This window comes from Chiloscyllium plagiosum, unplaced genomic scaffold (assembly GCF_037043375.1).
Source record: "Chiloscyllium plagiosum isolate Xiang-an unplaced genomic scaffold, Cpla_swu_hap1 HiC_scaffold_39, whole genome shotgun sequence".
Taxonomy (NCBI): Eukaryota; Metazoa; Chordata; class Chondrichthyes; order Orectolobiformes; family Hemiscylliidae; genus Chiloscyllium; species Chiloscyllium plagiosum.
This window is the reverse complement of record NW_028270177.1, coordinates 80,879,355-80,897,238: the sequence shown is the minus strand read 5'-3', so window position 1 is coordinate 80,897,238 and position 17,884 is coordinate 80,879,355. Positions and strand designations below refer to the sequence as shown.

General features: G+C 43.5%; 1 non-coding gene across 1 annotated transcript; it reads right to left on the bottom strand.

Annotated features, from left to right (window-relative positions):
- Positions 1-15,167: 15,167 nt before the first annotated feature.
- trnah-gug (transfer RNA histidin (anticodon GUG)) lies at positions 15,168-15,239 on the bottom strand. Its single transcript has one exon. It is a non-coding gene; the product is annotated as a tRNA-His (tRNA).
- Positions 15,240-17,884: the final 2,645 nt, after the last annotated feature.

The window sequence follows — 17,884 nt, the reverse complement described above, 5'->3', positions numbered from 1 at the left end:
CCGGAATCCGGAGGCTATGCTGCAGCTGTCCAAAGCTCTTGTACGGCCACATTTGGAGTGTTTGCATTATAAGAAGGACGTTGAAGCTTTGGAAAGGCTGCAGAGGAGATTTTCTAGGAGGTTGCCTGGTATGGAAGGAATGTCTTACGAGGAAAGACTGAGGCTGTTCGCATTGGAGAGAAGAAGATTAGGAGGTGACTTAATGGAGACATACAAGATAATCAGAGGGTTAGATAGGGTGGACAGGGAGAGCATTTTTCCAGGTATGGGGACAGCAAACACGAGGAGAGATAGGTATAAGACAGATATCAGAGATAGTTTCTTTACTCAGAGAGTAGTAAGGGTATGAATGCTTTGCCTGCAACGGTAGTAGATTCGCCAAGATTAAGTGCATTTAAGTCGTCATTGGAGAGGCATATGGACGTACATGGAATAGAGTAGATGGGATGGACTTCAGATTAGTATGACAGGGCAGCGCAACATCGAGGGCCGAAGGGCCTGTACTGCGCTGTAATGTTCTATGTTCTATATGCTACAGTTCCACATCAGCAATGTCATCTGCAATTGCCTGACGTTCAATCAGTTTAAAACAAGAACAGAGGGGGCGTCAGGAAAACGGAAGGGGAATAGTGGTTTGTGAGAGTTAACTACATGCCTCGTGGAGCCAGGTTCAATGTAAATACTGAATATCGGTTTTCCTGTTTACCTAATATACTTATCATTACGGATCAATTACCCAATATTGTCTGCCATTTGTGTGTTGTTCTTTGTACATTTCACTCGATTCAGTGCTCCAGGAGGACCACGCTTTTTGTTAAAATTTGGCACATTTTACTCAGGTCGGTTTTGCAGCTTCATATTAAGACCAACAATTTTAGGAACAGAAAGACACCATTCAAGCCATCAAGTCTGCTCCGCTCTTGAATGGTTCATATCTGATCTGATAACCTTGAACTGCACGTCCTTCCCTTTCCCCATAACACTTGATGTCTTTGCTGTTTGAAGATCTGCCGATCTCAACCTCATTACAAGCAATGACACTTCTTCAACAGCCTTCTGCTACAAGAAAGTCCACTGATACAATACTGTCTGAGAGAATAAATGCTTCTTCATCGCTACTTTAATTGTGAGATCCGCATTCTAATACGAAGTTAAAAATCACACAACACCAGGTCATAGTCCAACAGGTTTAACGGAAGCAAAAGCTTTTGGAGAGCTGGACCTTCATCAGGTGGCTGTGGAGTACACAGTGGTAAGATACAGAATTTAAAGCAAAAGGTTACAGTGTAATGTCACTGAAACGATACAATGTAAAATACCTTGATTGCTTGTTAAGTCTTCCATCTGTTAGAATGACTATGTTAGGTTCACTTCTTTCTTATGTAAATCGAAAAACTTTCTTTAAACAGTTACATTCTCAGGTGAACTTTACCAATTAGTGTCCGTACAGATAATATATTGAAGGTGTTAGTCCCTGTGTGCTGCGTCTGTGCCATAATGTATAAACTGGTGCTAATCTGAGAAAAACAACACGCTGCAGGCAAGGATGCTTTAAGGCATGGTACATTGGTGAAGCCGAGCAGAGGCTACAGCAATGGAATAGGCACTGCACATCAATCGACAGACAGGTGTGTCCCTTCCCAGTTGGAGAACATGGTGGTCCAGGACATTCGATCTCGGACCTTCGGGTGCCAATCCTCCAAGGCGGTCTTCGGAGCAGGCAGCAGCTAATTGTGCCCACGCAGAGTCTGATAGCTAAATTCGGAACCCAAGGGAATGGCCTCAACTGGGTCCTTGGGTTCATGTCACAGTACAGGTGATCCCATTGCCCGATCTACAAACAGAGACCCTGCTACACACACACACACACGCACGCACACATACGTTTGTGGGGTGAATTTGGACTTGCAGCGTTACATTGTACTTTGCTCAAAAACTGCATGAATCCATGTAAGTCGCAGGTTACTCACTTTTATAAATTAGAATCAGTCTAAACATAATGGAACAGATAGCAGCAGACGGGGGCAGACACCAGTTGGTAAATTTCACCTGAGAATGAAACTTTAAAATAAAAAGTTTTGCACTTTACATATGAAAGAAGTGAAGCTAACATGGTCATTCTAACAGATCGGAGACTTAGCAAACAATCAAGGTATTTTTCAATGTATAATTTCAGTTACATCATACTGTAAACTTGTGTTATAAATTCTGTATCTTACAACTGTGCACACCACAACCACCTGATGAATGAGCAGCAGTCCGAAAGCTAGTATTTCCAATTAAGCCTGTTGGACTATAAATTAGTGTTGTGTTTTTTCCAAATTTGCATATCCAGTCCAAACCGGCGTCTCCAAGTCATTCGATACGAGGCTCTCTGGTCACAGAACCAAACTTTCTGCATCCAAATTATTAAATCTTTGAAAAAACCTGTATGTTTCAATGAGAATCAGTTTTGTAGTACTGAGTCTGAGCAGGCAAAGGCAACTGATTGCAGCGTTTCTTCACATTTGATTTCATCTCCGATATGAAATTCTCACTGATTCTGGCAGAACTACTACCTTTGCTGTTTTGTAATGTCAGGAACTCATGTTCAATTTCAGCTTTTCATAAGGAACAACGAATATTTTTCCCTGACTGGAAATCAACATTGGGAAATAGCAATGAGACAGCTGAAGTTCAGCACTTTCGCACCAAGGAAGACAAATGCAATGCTTGGAACTTTTCTTGATGACTTTGTTTTTGCCTATTTTGTTCAGTTGAAAAATGACAGTTTTTGAGTTTTTAAAAGCATGGCGAGAGGCCCATTAGCCTATTGCATCAGTATCAAACATCTGGCTTGTAAACACAGTTTCCAGCACGTGACTCATCGCCTGGTGTGTTCTAACACTTCAAGTCTTTAGTTAAATTCTTATTCAATTTCTTAAGGGCTTAAGTGGAACAAAAACACCTCTGTGAACTAACAGTTGTGAAAGACAAACTCTTTCTCAGAGCCGTTTGTCAGTTTTCCTCAAGATGCTGCTGAAAATGTTTCTGCGCTCACATCTGAATTAGTTTACCCTGTTTCTTCTTCTGCTTCCTTCTCCTTTCTATTAAATGGTTTAGACTCCAATACAGACACAAGGTCCAGGTTGCAGAAGTCACGTGTTTGTAGCTACACTGATACCCTGTCTCGCCAGGAGCTGCAGTCCTTCCCCATGCTGATTCAGACAGCACTGTCCTTGCTGTGACATGTCCCATGGAGAATGGAAGGACAGGCATTAATAACCCGCATTTCGGAATGTAGCGACAGTTTTAAAACATTTGCACTGCCCCAGCGAGGAATTGAGCTCCTATCTCCCGCATAACATGCGGCGAACTAACCACTATACTACTGAGGACAACAGTTTCAAAGGAGACCCTTCAGTCCGTTGTGGCTCCATTTGTCAAAAACAGCTGCTTAATGACTCGAATCGTTTAGCCCATAGCCTTATAGGTATTGGCAGAACATATTCACATCTGAATATTTCTTCAGGTTATAAGGATTCCTGCCTCTCTGACCCTTACAGACACAGTGTTGCAAATTCCAACACCCGCTGGCCTATAACGCTTTTTCACACATTGACTTAAACCTTTCTGTCTTTCTCATTAAATTTCTGGTTCCCTGTGATCGATCTCTCCGTCGATGGGAAACGCTATTTTCAGTCTACCTTAGACAAACCCCTCATTATTTTGTACATCTGAACCATGCCTTCTCACAAATGCCTCTGCACCGTGACAAATAACCCCAGTCTGTCCTGTCTCTCTTCATGACTGAATCTCTTCAGCCTAGACACTATACGAGTGAATCTGGCCTGCACCTTTACCCAGTGTGATCACATCCCTGGACTCATATGAATTGCAGACAATTGTCTGGGTAGAGCCGAATTAACCATTTTTTTCACATTCTGCACCAGCATGCAGTGTGACTCAGCAGTACACCTTGCCTTGAGGTCTGGAATCACATGGAGGCCAGACCAGTTAAGGACGGCAGATTTCTTCCCTCAAGGCCTTCAGTGAAACAGATGGGTTTTTCGGACAACGGATTGAGCGTATTCTTAATTGGAAGTATTTCTTGCATTTATATTCTACCGTCGTCGTCGTGTGGTGAGAATCGAACCCGTCTCCCCAGAACGTGACCTGGACTTTTGTGTTAACAATCCAGCGATAATACAACCAGGCTATCGCAGAAAGCCGTCATGGCTGATCTTTTCCAATAGAGTCTCTTTTCCCCAATTATTCTCTGTGTCCACTTATTGAGCCTCACGCTCCAATAATCTCTGGTCCATGTCAGTAAAAGCTGTTCAAAGAGAATTGATCGCACAGCCACGATATCCAAACGGGTCGAATGGTTTGAAGGTGCCAATGAAGAGATTGGGGCACGGTCACCCAGCAACAGTGAGTGCAACGGCACAGACTGGACGGTATCAATGTGAAAGTGTATGTTAGATTGTGCAATGCCTGAGCCAAATGGGACGAGGGATGGAAAAGAGAGTTAGGCCGAGTGGGAGGAAGAGACATCTTCCAGAACTTTTGGGTTTAAATGCTGATACATGAAACACTGAAATATCAGAGAACGAAATTCGATGGAAAACAAATCATCACCTCGGAGAACATTATCATGTAAAAACGAGTTATTTCTTACCGTGTTTCATCAAAAGTAAAACTTTGAGAGAACTGACCGCTATGATGTGGATTCGATACGAAGTCGTGGCAATCACAACGCAGAAAATGAAATACTAAATGGTTGCAGAACTCCAAAGACCACGCTTGCCAACTGCAGCCAGTATGGTAGCAGAGGAAATGTCAGGAAGACTATACAATATCAGGACTTAACGACAGGCATGTGGGAACTCAGAATGGGCTGAATCTTTAACTTTAACGACCCCAGAGTCTGTGGCGATTCCATGAATGAGATTATTGGAGAATGGGATTAATGAAACTCTCCAAACTGATGGGACAGTGCAGGATATTGTTCAAATGTATGCTTCAATCGCATTATAGTTTAACATCGGCCACTTCATCACTTTGCCCACATAAGGCAATAACTACTGCTGCACGCAATCACACTTAATTCCAGTTCCAGACCCGGAATCAGGGAAACTGTCTGAAGCAGCCACGATGATCAAATTGGAGGTTGGGATGTGATGACGGGAGAGCGGCGCGTGTATTTCCGAGGTTGGGACTGCTCCTTGTCAAAAACGGGGCGGAAGGGAATACTTGCCCCCATTTATAATATTCTAGCCATAAGCAGTACATGTTGTTGATGCAGCCAACTGTGGTATCTAAAGCGTGTTGAACCTTTAACTTTGGGGTGACAATGTTCGAAATTTCATTTTCCTATTTGGATCAGTGTTCTTGACATTTGCAGTAGCAGCTGCTTATGCTCGCATCAGCTCAGGATCAGCTTCTTGTTCCCAATAACTGCTGCAACCTGGAGAAGGTGGTGTTGTGGTTATATAATGAACTAGTTATCATTGGGGACTCACACACGGAACTGGTAATGTTAAAGTTCGACGAATAAAACCTGGAATGAAAATCTGACCTCAGGAACAGAGAACATGACTTTAATTTCCTGCAATCCCATTCATGCATGACCCTTATGCAGAGGATGCTACCATCTTTACCCAATCCTGCCTACTTGTGACTCCAGGTGCAGAACAACATAGCTCACCCGTAATCCGAAAATGCTGACACTGTAGGTAGCCTGGACTTTCGGCCCATTCCAGTCGACACCATCCCTCCGATGCACATCCTATCAGACTCACACTCCATACCTATTCTGTTCCCCTTCATTTCCCATGGAAGATCCCAATAACCCGCACACCTTCAGACTGTGGGAGGAAACTCACACAAGCAAAGAGAGAATGTGCAAATTGCAAACAGTCACACAATACTGGAATCAAATCCATGTCTCTCGTGCAGCGAGGCAGCAGCGAATCAGGATGAACAACAAATGCTGCCCTGACCAGCGACATCCACACCCAGTGGGTATATCAGGAAGAATAAAAACACATTCACAACATGGACAACGGGACATACATCTGCGTAGACATGATTTGAACCAATCGTTCACCCTGGGTATTTACAAAGACACCGACATCACAGAGAAACCAGGGCAATGCGGAATTCAAATACCTGTTGCAGTGAAAACTCATTTACTCAGTCAAACTGGGTACAGACTGTTCAACAGTCCCGTGTGTGGGAAGGGGTCAATGAGTAATAAAAACTCCAGAGTAATCAGCAAAATTACATATTCCAGAAGGAGATCAATTAAACTGTCAACGCTGCTGTTAATCCAACCAGCTGCCGGTTTCATAGCGTCAAAGTCATAGGCTCACGCAGCATGGAAACAGGCCATTCACTCCTACCAGCTCATACTGTACATAATGCCAAACTAAACGATTCGCATCTGACTGCTCCTGCAATTGCTGAGGGTTAATAAAGCCCTTATAATATTATTACTCCATTGTTAATATGAATGTCCAGATATAATTCTGTTGACACCAGTTCAAATCCTGGCATGGCAGATGCTGGAATTTTATTTCAATAAACACCTAGAGTTGAAGAGTCTAATGATGATGTTGAATCAGTTGTTGTAGATCTGATTCACTAATACCTGATAGGGAAGGAAACTGCCATACCTATCTGGTCTGGCTGGCATATCACTCCAGTTCCATAATATCGTGGTTGATTCTGAACTGCCCCTGGACAATAAATAATGAACGAGGTATGAATGAATAGCTTTTTTCTAATCCCACGGAAATTTTCCAATTCATTTATCGATCCAAATATCAGATAAATATTGTAAATGTACTTTCATTCATCACTAACTCAGGAAGTGAATTACACACATAAACCATCCTCCTTTTAAAAAAGCCTCTCATGTCTTATTTTAAATATCTTTTTTTTCACCTAAAACATTTACCCTCTCATCTTGAAGTCCCCCTTATTGGAGAAAAGACAGTTAAAGGTAACTCTACCTGAACTTATAAATTTATAATTTATAAATTTATAAATTTCTATCAGGTTGCCTTTCAAACTCCAGTGTTGAGTGAAAATATTCTCAGCCTATCCAGCCTTTCGTTATAACTCAAACCTTCCCCACTACCAATATGCTGGTACACCTCTTCTAAATCTACTCCAGCTGAATAATTTCCTTGCTATTACTGGGCGACAAGAACTGGACGCAGTACTCCAGAAGAGGCCTCACACAATGTCCTATTCAACTTCAACATAACGTAACAACTCCTATACTCCTGTGCAACGCAAGCAGGATGAATTTTTTTAGCCATTCTGTGTATATGTGAAGCAAACTAAAAAGAAATATTTAACTGCATCCCTGGCCTTCGTTTTCCACAACACTATGCAACGCCCTATCATTAATTGTATCAGCCCTACTCTTATTTGATGTAGCAAAATGCAATACCTTCCATTTATCCAGATTGAACTCCGTATGAAATATTTCAGCCCAAAGCCGCATTGGATTAAGATCCTACTGGAAACTTAGATCACCTTCTTTACAGTCTCCAATTCTGTTGTCCTCTACAAGCTTATGAACCATGGCTTCTATGAGTTGCATTGTTTTCTCATATAGGTCAATGATTAATACTTATTTGTCATTGCCATCATTTAGCAGTTTGCAAATCAGGTAACAATTAGTCATGTCGTTAACCATGAGGAAGAAAGCCATAGACTGCAGGGAGATTGTAAACAATTGGCAAGAAAATGTGCTGAAAGGAATTTAGTCCAATGAAGTGGGTGATAATGAATTTGGGGACGCGCAATGAGAAAAGTGTGAATACTGAGTGGTTTAAAGTAATAAAAGAGAAATTGGAGTAGACATTCACGAATGTTTGACGGTGATTTGACAAAGGATCAAGTTGTCTCGATGGGTTGGAGATACTTTCTGTTCTTGACAGCAGGTGGGAATATAAGAGCAGGCAAATGATGCTGGAACTTTAGCAACGGCCTATTCAAGATCAATTGACATGGGAATCAGATGAACGGAAGTGCGTACTGCAGGTGCTGGAAATCAGAATCAAGATTCGAGTGGTGCTGAAGAAGCACAGCCAGTCAGGCAGCATCCTAGTTGCAGAAAAAATAACGGTTCAGGCAAAAGTCCTTCATCAGGAATAAAGCTGGGAGCCTCGAGTGTGGAGAGATAAACGGGACAACTGGGTCTGGGAAGAATTTAGCTGAGAGTGCAAGAGGTGGATAGAGATGGGTTAAAGGTGATAGGTCGGAGAAGAGGGTGGAGCGGATAGGTGGAAAGGAAGATAGATAGGTGGGACAGGTCAGTAGAATGGTGCCAAGTTATAAAGTTGGAACTCAGATAAGGTGACCGTGGGGAGATGAGGAAACTGGTGAAGACCACGTTGATGCCCTGGGGTTGTGGGTCCCGAGGTGGAAGATCTGGGGTCTGGTGGTGAGGGAATGGCGGTGGAGGAGACCCAGGAACTGCATGTCCTTGAGAGAGTCGTGGGGGGGATAATTGATGTTTTTGGTCATGGGGCGTTGGAGTTGAATGTTGCGGGTGCCCTGGAAATGTTCCCTGTAGCGCTCTCCGAGAATGTGTCTGTTGGACCCAATGTAGAGGAGACCGCATCGCGAGCAACAGATGCAATAAATGACATGTGTGGAAGTGCACATGCACATTTGATGGATGTGGAAGGCTCATTGGAACCTTGGAAGGATGTGAGAGGGAAGATGTGGGTGCAGGTTTTGCAATTCCTGTGGTAGCAGGGGTAAGTGCCGCGAGGAGAGGGTGGGTCATTGGAGGGCGTGTACTTGACTAGATAGTCGTGGAGGAAACAATCTTTGTGAAAAATGGATGGGGTGGGGAGGGAAATATAAATTTCCCTGTCACTGCAGGAATTGCAAAACCTGCGCCCACATCTACCTCCTCACCTCTGTCCAAGGCTTTAATGGAGGCTTCCACATCCATCAAATTTTCTCCTGCACTTCCACACATCTCATTTCTTGTATACATTTCTCCCGATGCGGTCTCCTCTAAGTTGGAGAGAGGAGATGTGTTCTCACACAACACTTTAGAGAATATCTCCAGGATACCCGCAAGGATCAACCCCAGTGCCCCATGGCCAAACATTTCAACTCCCCCTCCCACTCTCCCGAGGACATGCAGGTCCTGGGCCTCCTGTATCGCCACTGCCTCACGACCCGATGCCTGCAGGAAGAAAGCCTCATCATCCGCCTCGGGAACCTTCAACGCCATGGCATCAATTTGGACTTCACCCGTTGCCTCATTCCCCTCCCCCTATCTTACCCCAGTTCCAACCTTCCAGTTCAACACCGTCCACCTGACTTGTCCCACCTGTGTATCCTCATTCCCACCTATCCACTCCACCTACATCTCTGACATATCATGTTCACCCCCGCCTGCATCCACTTACAGCACTCTCAGCTACCTTCTCCCCAGCCCTACCCCCTTCCCATTTATCTCTCCATCCCATGTGCTCCCAGTCTCATTCCTGATGAAGGGCTTTTGCCTGAAACGTCCATTTTTAGATTAGATTACTTACAGTGTGGAAACAGGCCCTTCGGCCCAACAAGTCCACACCGACCCGCCGAAGCGCAACCCACCCATACCCCTTTAACCTAACACTATGGGCAATTTAGCATGGCCAATTCACCTGACCCGCACATCTTTGGACTGTGGGAGGAAACCGGAGCACCCGGAGGAAACCCACGCAGACAGGGGGAGAATGTGCAAACTCCACACAGTCAGTCGCCTGAGTCGGGAATTGAACCCAGGTCTCTGGCGCTGTGAGGCAGCAGTGCTAACCACCGTGCCACCGTGCCGCCCAAATGTTGCACTGCAGATGTTGCCGGACCTGCTGTGCTTCTCCAACACCACTCTAATCTTGAGGGGAGTCAGTTGATTGAGAGGATTTTCGGATATTTTCTATTGTTGACCACAGGCTGTGGGTGATAGCAGAACTTTAGCAACCACCAGTTTCGGGAACAGCTGAAGGACTGAGCACAAGTCTGGTCACCGCATAAATCAACATTTTTCTTAAAATTGTAAGATAAAAGATGGAAGGCTGAAGTATGCAACTTTGCCCATCAAGACCGTTTAATAAATGAGTTTATCACTGATTCCTTTCAAAGTCAGGGTGCTATGGGCCTTGGAGGGAAACTTGAAAATGGTTGCGTTTCGTTGCATCATCCAACCTTGTCCTTATAGTCAGTACAGCTGTTGAGCTTTAAAGGTTCTGTGAAAAATGCCCGAATGACTTACACCAGTGCATCTTATAGTTGGTGCACTCTGCTGCAATTGTGCCTTAGCGGTGAAGGGAGATTTACGGACAAGTTGTCAACACTGGAGAAAATGGATCTTCGTGGAATTATTGGTTAGGCTGGGATTATTCTCCTTGAAATAAAGGAGACGGAGGGGAGCTCTATAATTACATAATAACATTTATAAACGTTCAATATTCATGGTATATTGACAGGGTAGTTACGGGAAGGTGGTTCACCCTCTGGTATGAGGAGAGCACCAGAGGACATGAACTCAGAATGAGATATTGCCTATTTAATTCAGAAATGAGGAGTAATTTCTTTGCTCGGGGCAAGTGAATCGGTGGAACTCCTTGCCGAAACTGTTGTTGAGGCTGAGTTGTTGTGTATTTTCAAACTGTGCCAGACAGAAATTTAACCAGAACGACGATGAAGCTTTGTCGAGGCAATGCTGGAGAATGGAGTTAGGATTATCAGATCAGCCATTAGTTCGTTGAATGGTGGAGCAGACTCGATGGGCTGAATGGTCGACTTCCAATCCTACATCATTTGGTCTAACGCCTTATTTTATTGATACCTTTAGAATTCTGATGGGATGGGATGAAGTGATAGAAAAGGTTTCTGAAACTGATCAGACAGATCAGGATCTAGGCTCATAAGTTCATGAACAAGAAATGTGCTGTGGCCTGGAGACAACAAATGGCACTGGGCATGTGCAGAAGTTGTGTTTGCTAAAGAAAATTGGTGAATCTAAAATTGGTGCCAACTTGGTGATCATGCTGGATGGTGGATCGCGGTAAGATTCACACAGCAAAAGGTTGTGAAAGAATGAAATATTCGTTTCATTGGAAAGGTTTTCTGTGGTTCCAACTCAATTGACTGTTGAAAATATTGATCAGAACTTTGTGTGGAGTATTACATTAAAATTCACAATCCCACTGGATAAACTATTGCACCCGATCTTTCCTTACCACTTTCATTCGATGTAAATTCATAGAAAGTCAAGATGGAATAAAAGGAAGAATGAAAGGTTTGCACTCCTTTTCATTATCCCAATTCACCTTACAACAGAATCAAACTGGCTTGTTTCGACTTTGATGTGGTATCAATTTATCACAAATCTCCGGTGCAATGAAGGGCAAGATCAAGATTCTCCACCCAAAGTACACTAAAGATGCGAGGCACAAAGGGAAACCACAGCTGCGTTTAATCGAAGTAACAGCCAGAGTAGGATTCAAATCCACACATGCGCAATGGAAGAGCAACCCGTCGCCTTAACCTCTGGGCCACTTCAGCCCATTGCAAAGGCGCTCACATATGACCCCGTCAAGATGACGTATGGTGCACCTAGGGAATAAGAAATTCCCTGAGCGGAATCGAATCCACGCTATTATGTTTCTGTATTCAGCAGAATAATAATACCAGCAAAACCCAAGGAATTGACCCCGTCCTTGGAAGGAATACCTTGTCCTTGAATTATTTCGAGTCGGAACTGTCTCAGAATGAACCAGCAAACATGAAATTCCCGTCACATTCACACACACATTTAGTCTTGAAACATAATTTCTTCAGACAGTTTCTCTCTCACATGAAGAAGTATATATGGAGAGAGAAGTGAAGGTGATGTTTTAGCTCGATGGTCTTTCTCATATGGCTGAACCTGAACTGGGTAAAATTCCCGGAAATGCAATTTTATTCGTTTTATTTTATTAATTTTGATGCAACTTCACTCTGTTCATTGCAATGATCGGAAGTGAATTGGATTTATATGATTGGAACGCTTAATGTTGTATTCAATTTTGCTCCGAATTTATTTCAGCTTAAATAAAATACTGATGAGAAAAGCAGAAGGTTAAACTACAAAACAAGATTCCAGTTTTGATGCTCAGTTACGTTGGCAGATTTCAGTGCGTATCAAATGAAACCAACATCATGGCGAATGACCTCCCATCTTTAAGGCATGAAATTAAAGCAGAAAATCGATCTCCAAGAGACGGGTCACTTTCTATTCATTATGGAATATCTTTCCTTGACAATATACAAAATCTGCTCATTTCCATTTATAATGATTCATGTGGAATATTAATAGAAATCTTTCAAAACTCTGAGTTTTGTCTTGCTGAATCTTACTCAGCTGCATACGTTTCCGATATTTCTTTACATCTAAAGTCGTCCAAATTAGACATTGTTTCCTCGCACCTTCCAACCTCCACACACCACTTTTACACTTTTACCTGGCCACAGGCTGTCTCTCTCCTTGTGTGTCTCTAAATGTGCCTTTCCAAATATTTTGGAAATGGATTCTCGAATGAGAGAAATTCTGCTCCCATTATTTCTTTGTCCTACATCGATGGTTTTGAAATCTTGACGTTCAGAAATTTATGAACTTGAAAGAGTGAATTTACCACCTTTTTTCTCTCTCCAAAACTCAAATACACTGGAAAACTTCCATTCAGTTTTCCTTGGTTTAGTTTCAAATTTTCCAAAACACAAATAAATAAAATTCCATCCCCTCTAAACGCCGTCAGCATCGCCTCCAATATCTTAGCAGCCCAGTAAACGCTGGCAGTGTCCTCTCTGATAGAATCACAGATTCTCTACAATGCAGAAAAAACAGTTCAGCCAATCGAGTCTGTAGGGACACTCTGAACAGCATCTCAACCAGACCTAGCTCCCGTCTCTATCCCCGCAGGCCTCTGGCTTGTGATTTCAAATAAACCTGCTGGAATAAAACCTGGCATTGTGTGACTGCTGACCTTATCACTGCGTTACCCATGGCTAATTCACTTAACTTACTGAATTCACTCCCTGGACACATCAGCGCAATATAACATGGTAAATCCACTTAACCTACAGACTTACCGGCTGTGCGAACCACTGAGCAAATGTACCATCACATTGAACACTATCTGTATCATGTGTAATGGCTTTATACACTGGTAACTCCGCCGAGTGAAAGCACGTTGCGCCCACCAACCCGAATTCAATGCGTCCAAACGCGGTTCTACGCTGTACAACCTCATTAGTGCTGCTGGAAATGTTTCTGCACTCAGATCTGAATGGGTTTGCTTTGTCTTCTTCCTCAGATTCCTGCTTTAAATAAACATAACAGTGAGGAACAACTCTATATAATTGTTTTCATTGCAACATAAGCATAATGTGTAGTTTGCAGAAGTTACGTGTTTGCACTTTCACTGACACTCTCTCTCCCCAGGAGCTGCAGTCCTTCCCCAGCTGATTCAGACAGCACTGTCCTTGCTGTGACATATCCAATCGAGAATGGAAGGTCAGGCATTAATAACCTTCAGTGGTGAACAGAGCGACAGGTTTAAAACATTTTTGATGTCCCAGCGGAGAATTAATTCCTGTGACAGGAGGGGACACTAACCAAGATACTGTGAAGGACAATAACATCGAAGGAGGCCCTTTAGCCTGTTGTTGCCGCACTTGTCCAACACAACTGCTTAACGACCTGAATCAAGCTTTCCATCGTTTAGACAATAGTCTTATATGTTTTGGCATCACAAATTAACATCTCAATTTTTTTTTTAAGTTTAGAACGATTTCCGCCTCTCTGACCCATTCCGCAAATCTACTCAAACCTTTCTGCCTTTTCCCGAAGTCTCCTGGCCCCAGGGTTCGAACTCTCCATCAATAAGAAACGCTTCTTTAAGTCTATCCTATCCATATCCCTCAGTATTTTGTACATCTCAGTCATGTCTTCTCCAATCTCCTCTACTCGGCGATTAACAACCCCAGTCTGTCCAATCTCTCTTCACAACTGAAACTCTTCAGCCCAGACAATATCCCAGTGAATCTCTCCTGCAATATTCCCAGTGTGATCACATCCATGCATTATTCTGAATTGCAGAACTGCACACATTAGTCCAGCTAGAGCCGAATGAACTTTTTTTTACGATTCTGATACAGTATGAGGGCGTCGCTGGCTCCGCACTATTTATTGCTATCCCTAATTACACAGTGGGCAGTTGAGACTCAACCATATTTGAGTGAGTCTGGAGTCACATGGAGGCCTGAGCAGGTAAGAATGGCAGTTTCATTCCTTAAAGGACTTCAGATGGTTTGTTTTTTCAACAATTGAACATGGATATATAGGAGTTATTAGATTCGTAATTCCAGATATTTATTGAATCCCAATTCTATCACCTAGCATGGTGGGAGTCAAACCCGGGTGCCTGGTGTCTGAATTAACAGTTCAGTGGTTAGTGGTAATAGCGCTCGGCCATTGCAGAAAAGCAATGAAAGTGATCTTATCCATTGAAGTCGCTTTTCCCCGATACTGTCCTGTGCCATTTTCCTGAGCTTGACCCCCGCCAATAATATCTGGTCTATGTCGGTAAAAGCTGCTACATGTGTAGTGATCTCACAACAGTGGTAACCAAATGGATCAATAGGTCTGCAGGTCCCGATGGTCGGGTTGGGGCACGTTCACTCAGCAACAGTGACTGCAGCCACACAGACTGATCGTTATCAATGTGAGAGTCTGTATTAGATTCTGCAATGCCTTAGTGAAATAGGAAATGACTCCACAAACACATGATGAAAGAGCAGCGCTCCGAAAGCTAGTGCTTCAGTTAAACCTGGATGACGTTAACCTGGTGTTGGGTGATTTTAAACTTTGTACTCCATAATCCAACACCGGCATCTCCAAATTAATGAACTGGGGGTATGGGATGGAAAGTTCGGTTAGTGATCGTAGGAGGGAAGAAATCTCTGAGAACGGGTGGATTTGAATTCTGACATATGAAACACCGTGATGTGAGCGGCCAGAGCTTGAAGGAAAAAAAAACATCAACTTGAAGAAAATCACCACGTTAAAACAACTGCTGCCTTTGTGTTTCACAAATGACTGGAACACATAGAGCAATTAATGCCGTGACTCGGATTCGAACCAAGGTTACTGCGGCCACAACGCAGAGTACTAACCATTATACGATCACGGCACCCCACAGACAAACACGCTAACCGACAGCAGTAAGTACAGTATCATAAGAAATGTTAGGCAGAACACCAAATGCACGATATCAGGGTTTAGCGAACCGTGGCAGAAATGTGGGAACTCAGAATGGGCTGACCCTTTAACATCAGTGCCCACATTCCATCATTAATGTGCTGAAGGCTGAGATAAATAGATTTCTCCAAAACATCAAAGTCTCCGGGGGACAGTTCAGATATTGTTATCTGCACATCCACCAATATCATTTATTGTATCCGTTGCTCCCAGTGTGGTCTCCTGTACATTGGGGAGACTGGACGTCTACTAGCAGAACGCTTTAGGGAACATCTCTGGGACAACCGCACCAATCAAGCACACCGCCCTGTGGCCCAACATTTCAACTCTCCCTCCCACTCTGCCGAAGTGCTGGAGGTCCTGGTCCTCCTTCACCGCCGCTCCCTCACCACCAAACGCCTGGAGGAAGATCGCCTCATCTTCCATCTCGGAACATTTCAAACCCAGGGCATCAATGTGGACTTCAACAGTTTCCTCATTTGCCTTTTCCCCAACTCACCCCAGTTCTAAACTTCCAGGTCCGCACTGTCTCCATAACTTGCCCTGACTTGTCCTACCTGCCTATCTTCTTTTCCATCTATCCACTCCACCCTCCCCCACGACCTATCACCTTCATCCCCTCCCCCACTCAACTATTGTAGTCTATGCTACTTTCTCCCCACCCCCACCTTCCTCTCACTTATCTCTCTACCCTTCAGGCTCTCTGCCTGTATTCCCGATGAAGGGCTTTTGCCCGAAACGTCGATTTTACTTCTCCTCGGATGCTGCCTGAACTGCTGTGCTCTTCCAGCACCACTAATCCAGAATCTGGTTTCCAGCATCTGCAGTCATTGTTTTTACCAGGCTTTTGTTGAAATGCATTCTTCAATAGCAATGCAGTTTAACATCGGCTACTTCACGAGTTTCCCTACACAAGGCAGTAACCACTGCTGCCACATAGTCCCGTTCCCAGCCCCAGAATCAGAGAAACTGAGTGGCGCAGTCGTGAAGAACCAACTTGAAATCGAGATGGGAATGAGGTCGCAAGCTCGATGGCTCAACTGACGCAACCGGGGAATGCACGGTATTTCTATGATGGTTTAGAGGCGCAAGCAATTCCGAGGTTGGACATGCTTCTGGTCAAAGGCGGAGCAGAAGGGAAAATTTGTTCCCGTTTATAATAACAGCAATCTACAGTGCATCTTGCTGAGACAGCTGAGTGCCACAACTGGAGCGTGGGCAGCTGGTTTGAAGTTTAATTTTCCTTCACCATCACCCACTTCCCTGGAATGAATTGCTTTCACAATTTTCATTTCCAATTGTTTGATATCTCCCTGCAGTCTGCGGCTTTCTTCCTCATGATTAATTGCATGACTAACTGTTGTATGATCTGCACACTGATAAATGACGGCCACTACAAGTAAATATGAATCATTGATCTATATGAGAAAACAGTGGAACTCACTGCAGGCATGCTTCGTAGTTTTGCAGGCGACACCAGAATTGTAGATAGTGGGGAAGATTATCTAAGTTTCAAAAGGATCTTAATCCAATGAGTCGTTGAACTTAAAAATGTAACATGGAGTTCACTCTATATAAATTGAAGGTATTGCATTTTGGTACAACAAAAAGAGTATGGCTTTGCGTATGTTGGAGAACACGGAAGCTCGGGATGCCGGTACATAATTCCTTGTAATTTACATTAACAACAGACAAAATGGTTCAAAGGTATTTAACATACTTCCCTTCATTGCTCATTCCTTTGTGTATAGTAGTTGGGATGTTATGTTGAAGTTTTGCAGGACATTGATGAGGCATCTTCTGGAATATTATGTCCAGTTCTGGTCGCCCAGTTGTAGGACTGATATTATTCAGCTGGAGCAGGTTCAGAAAAGGTATACACGTTTGTTGCCTGTGGAAGGTTTGAGTTATAATGAAAGGCTGGATAGGCTGAGACTATTTTCAGATTCGAGATTGGGGTGCTGGAAAACCACATCAGGTAAGACAAAATCCGAGGAACAGGAGAATCATTTTTTTTTCGCGCAAGTGTCGTTCACCAGACTCTTTCCCGAAACGTCGATTCTCCTGCTCCTCAGATGCTGCCTGACTTGCTGTTCTTTCCCAGCACAACATTCTCGATTCTGATCTCTCATCTGCAGTTCTCATTTTCTCCTAGTTGAGACTGTTTTCACTGTAGGTTCGTGGTTTGAGCCGCGACCTGACAGAAGTTTATGAATTATTGAGAGGCAATTTAGAGTTACTGATAGCTGCCTTTTCCCAGGAGGGGGATTTCAAGACGAGAGGGCATATGTTTAAGATGAAAGGACAGAGATTTTTTTTAAAAAAGACATGTGAGGCATTTTTTTAGGGAAGTTGTTTACGTGTGCAATTAACTTGCTGAGGAAGTGATGGATGAGGGTACGTTTGCAACATTTAAAGGACAATTGATTCTAAACATGAATGGGAAAGTGGGATTTTTGAAATAAATTTATTCATGCCTACTACGTCAGTTATTTCCCAGAGGGCATTTAAGAGTCAACCACGATATTATCCATCTGGAGTCTGGTGGGAGAGAGCAGATGACGATGGCAGGTTGCT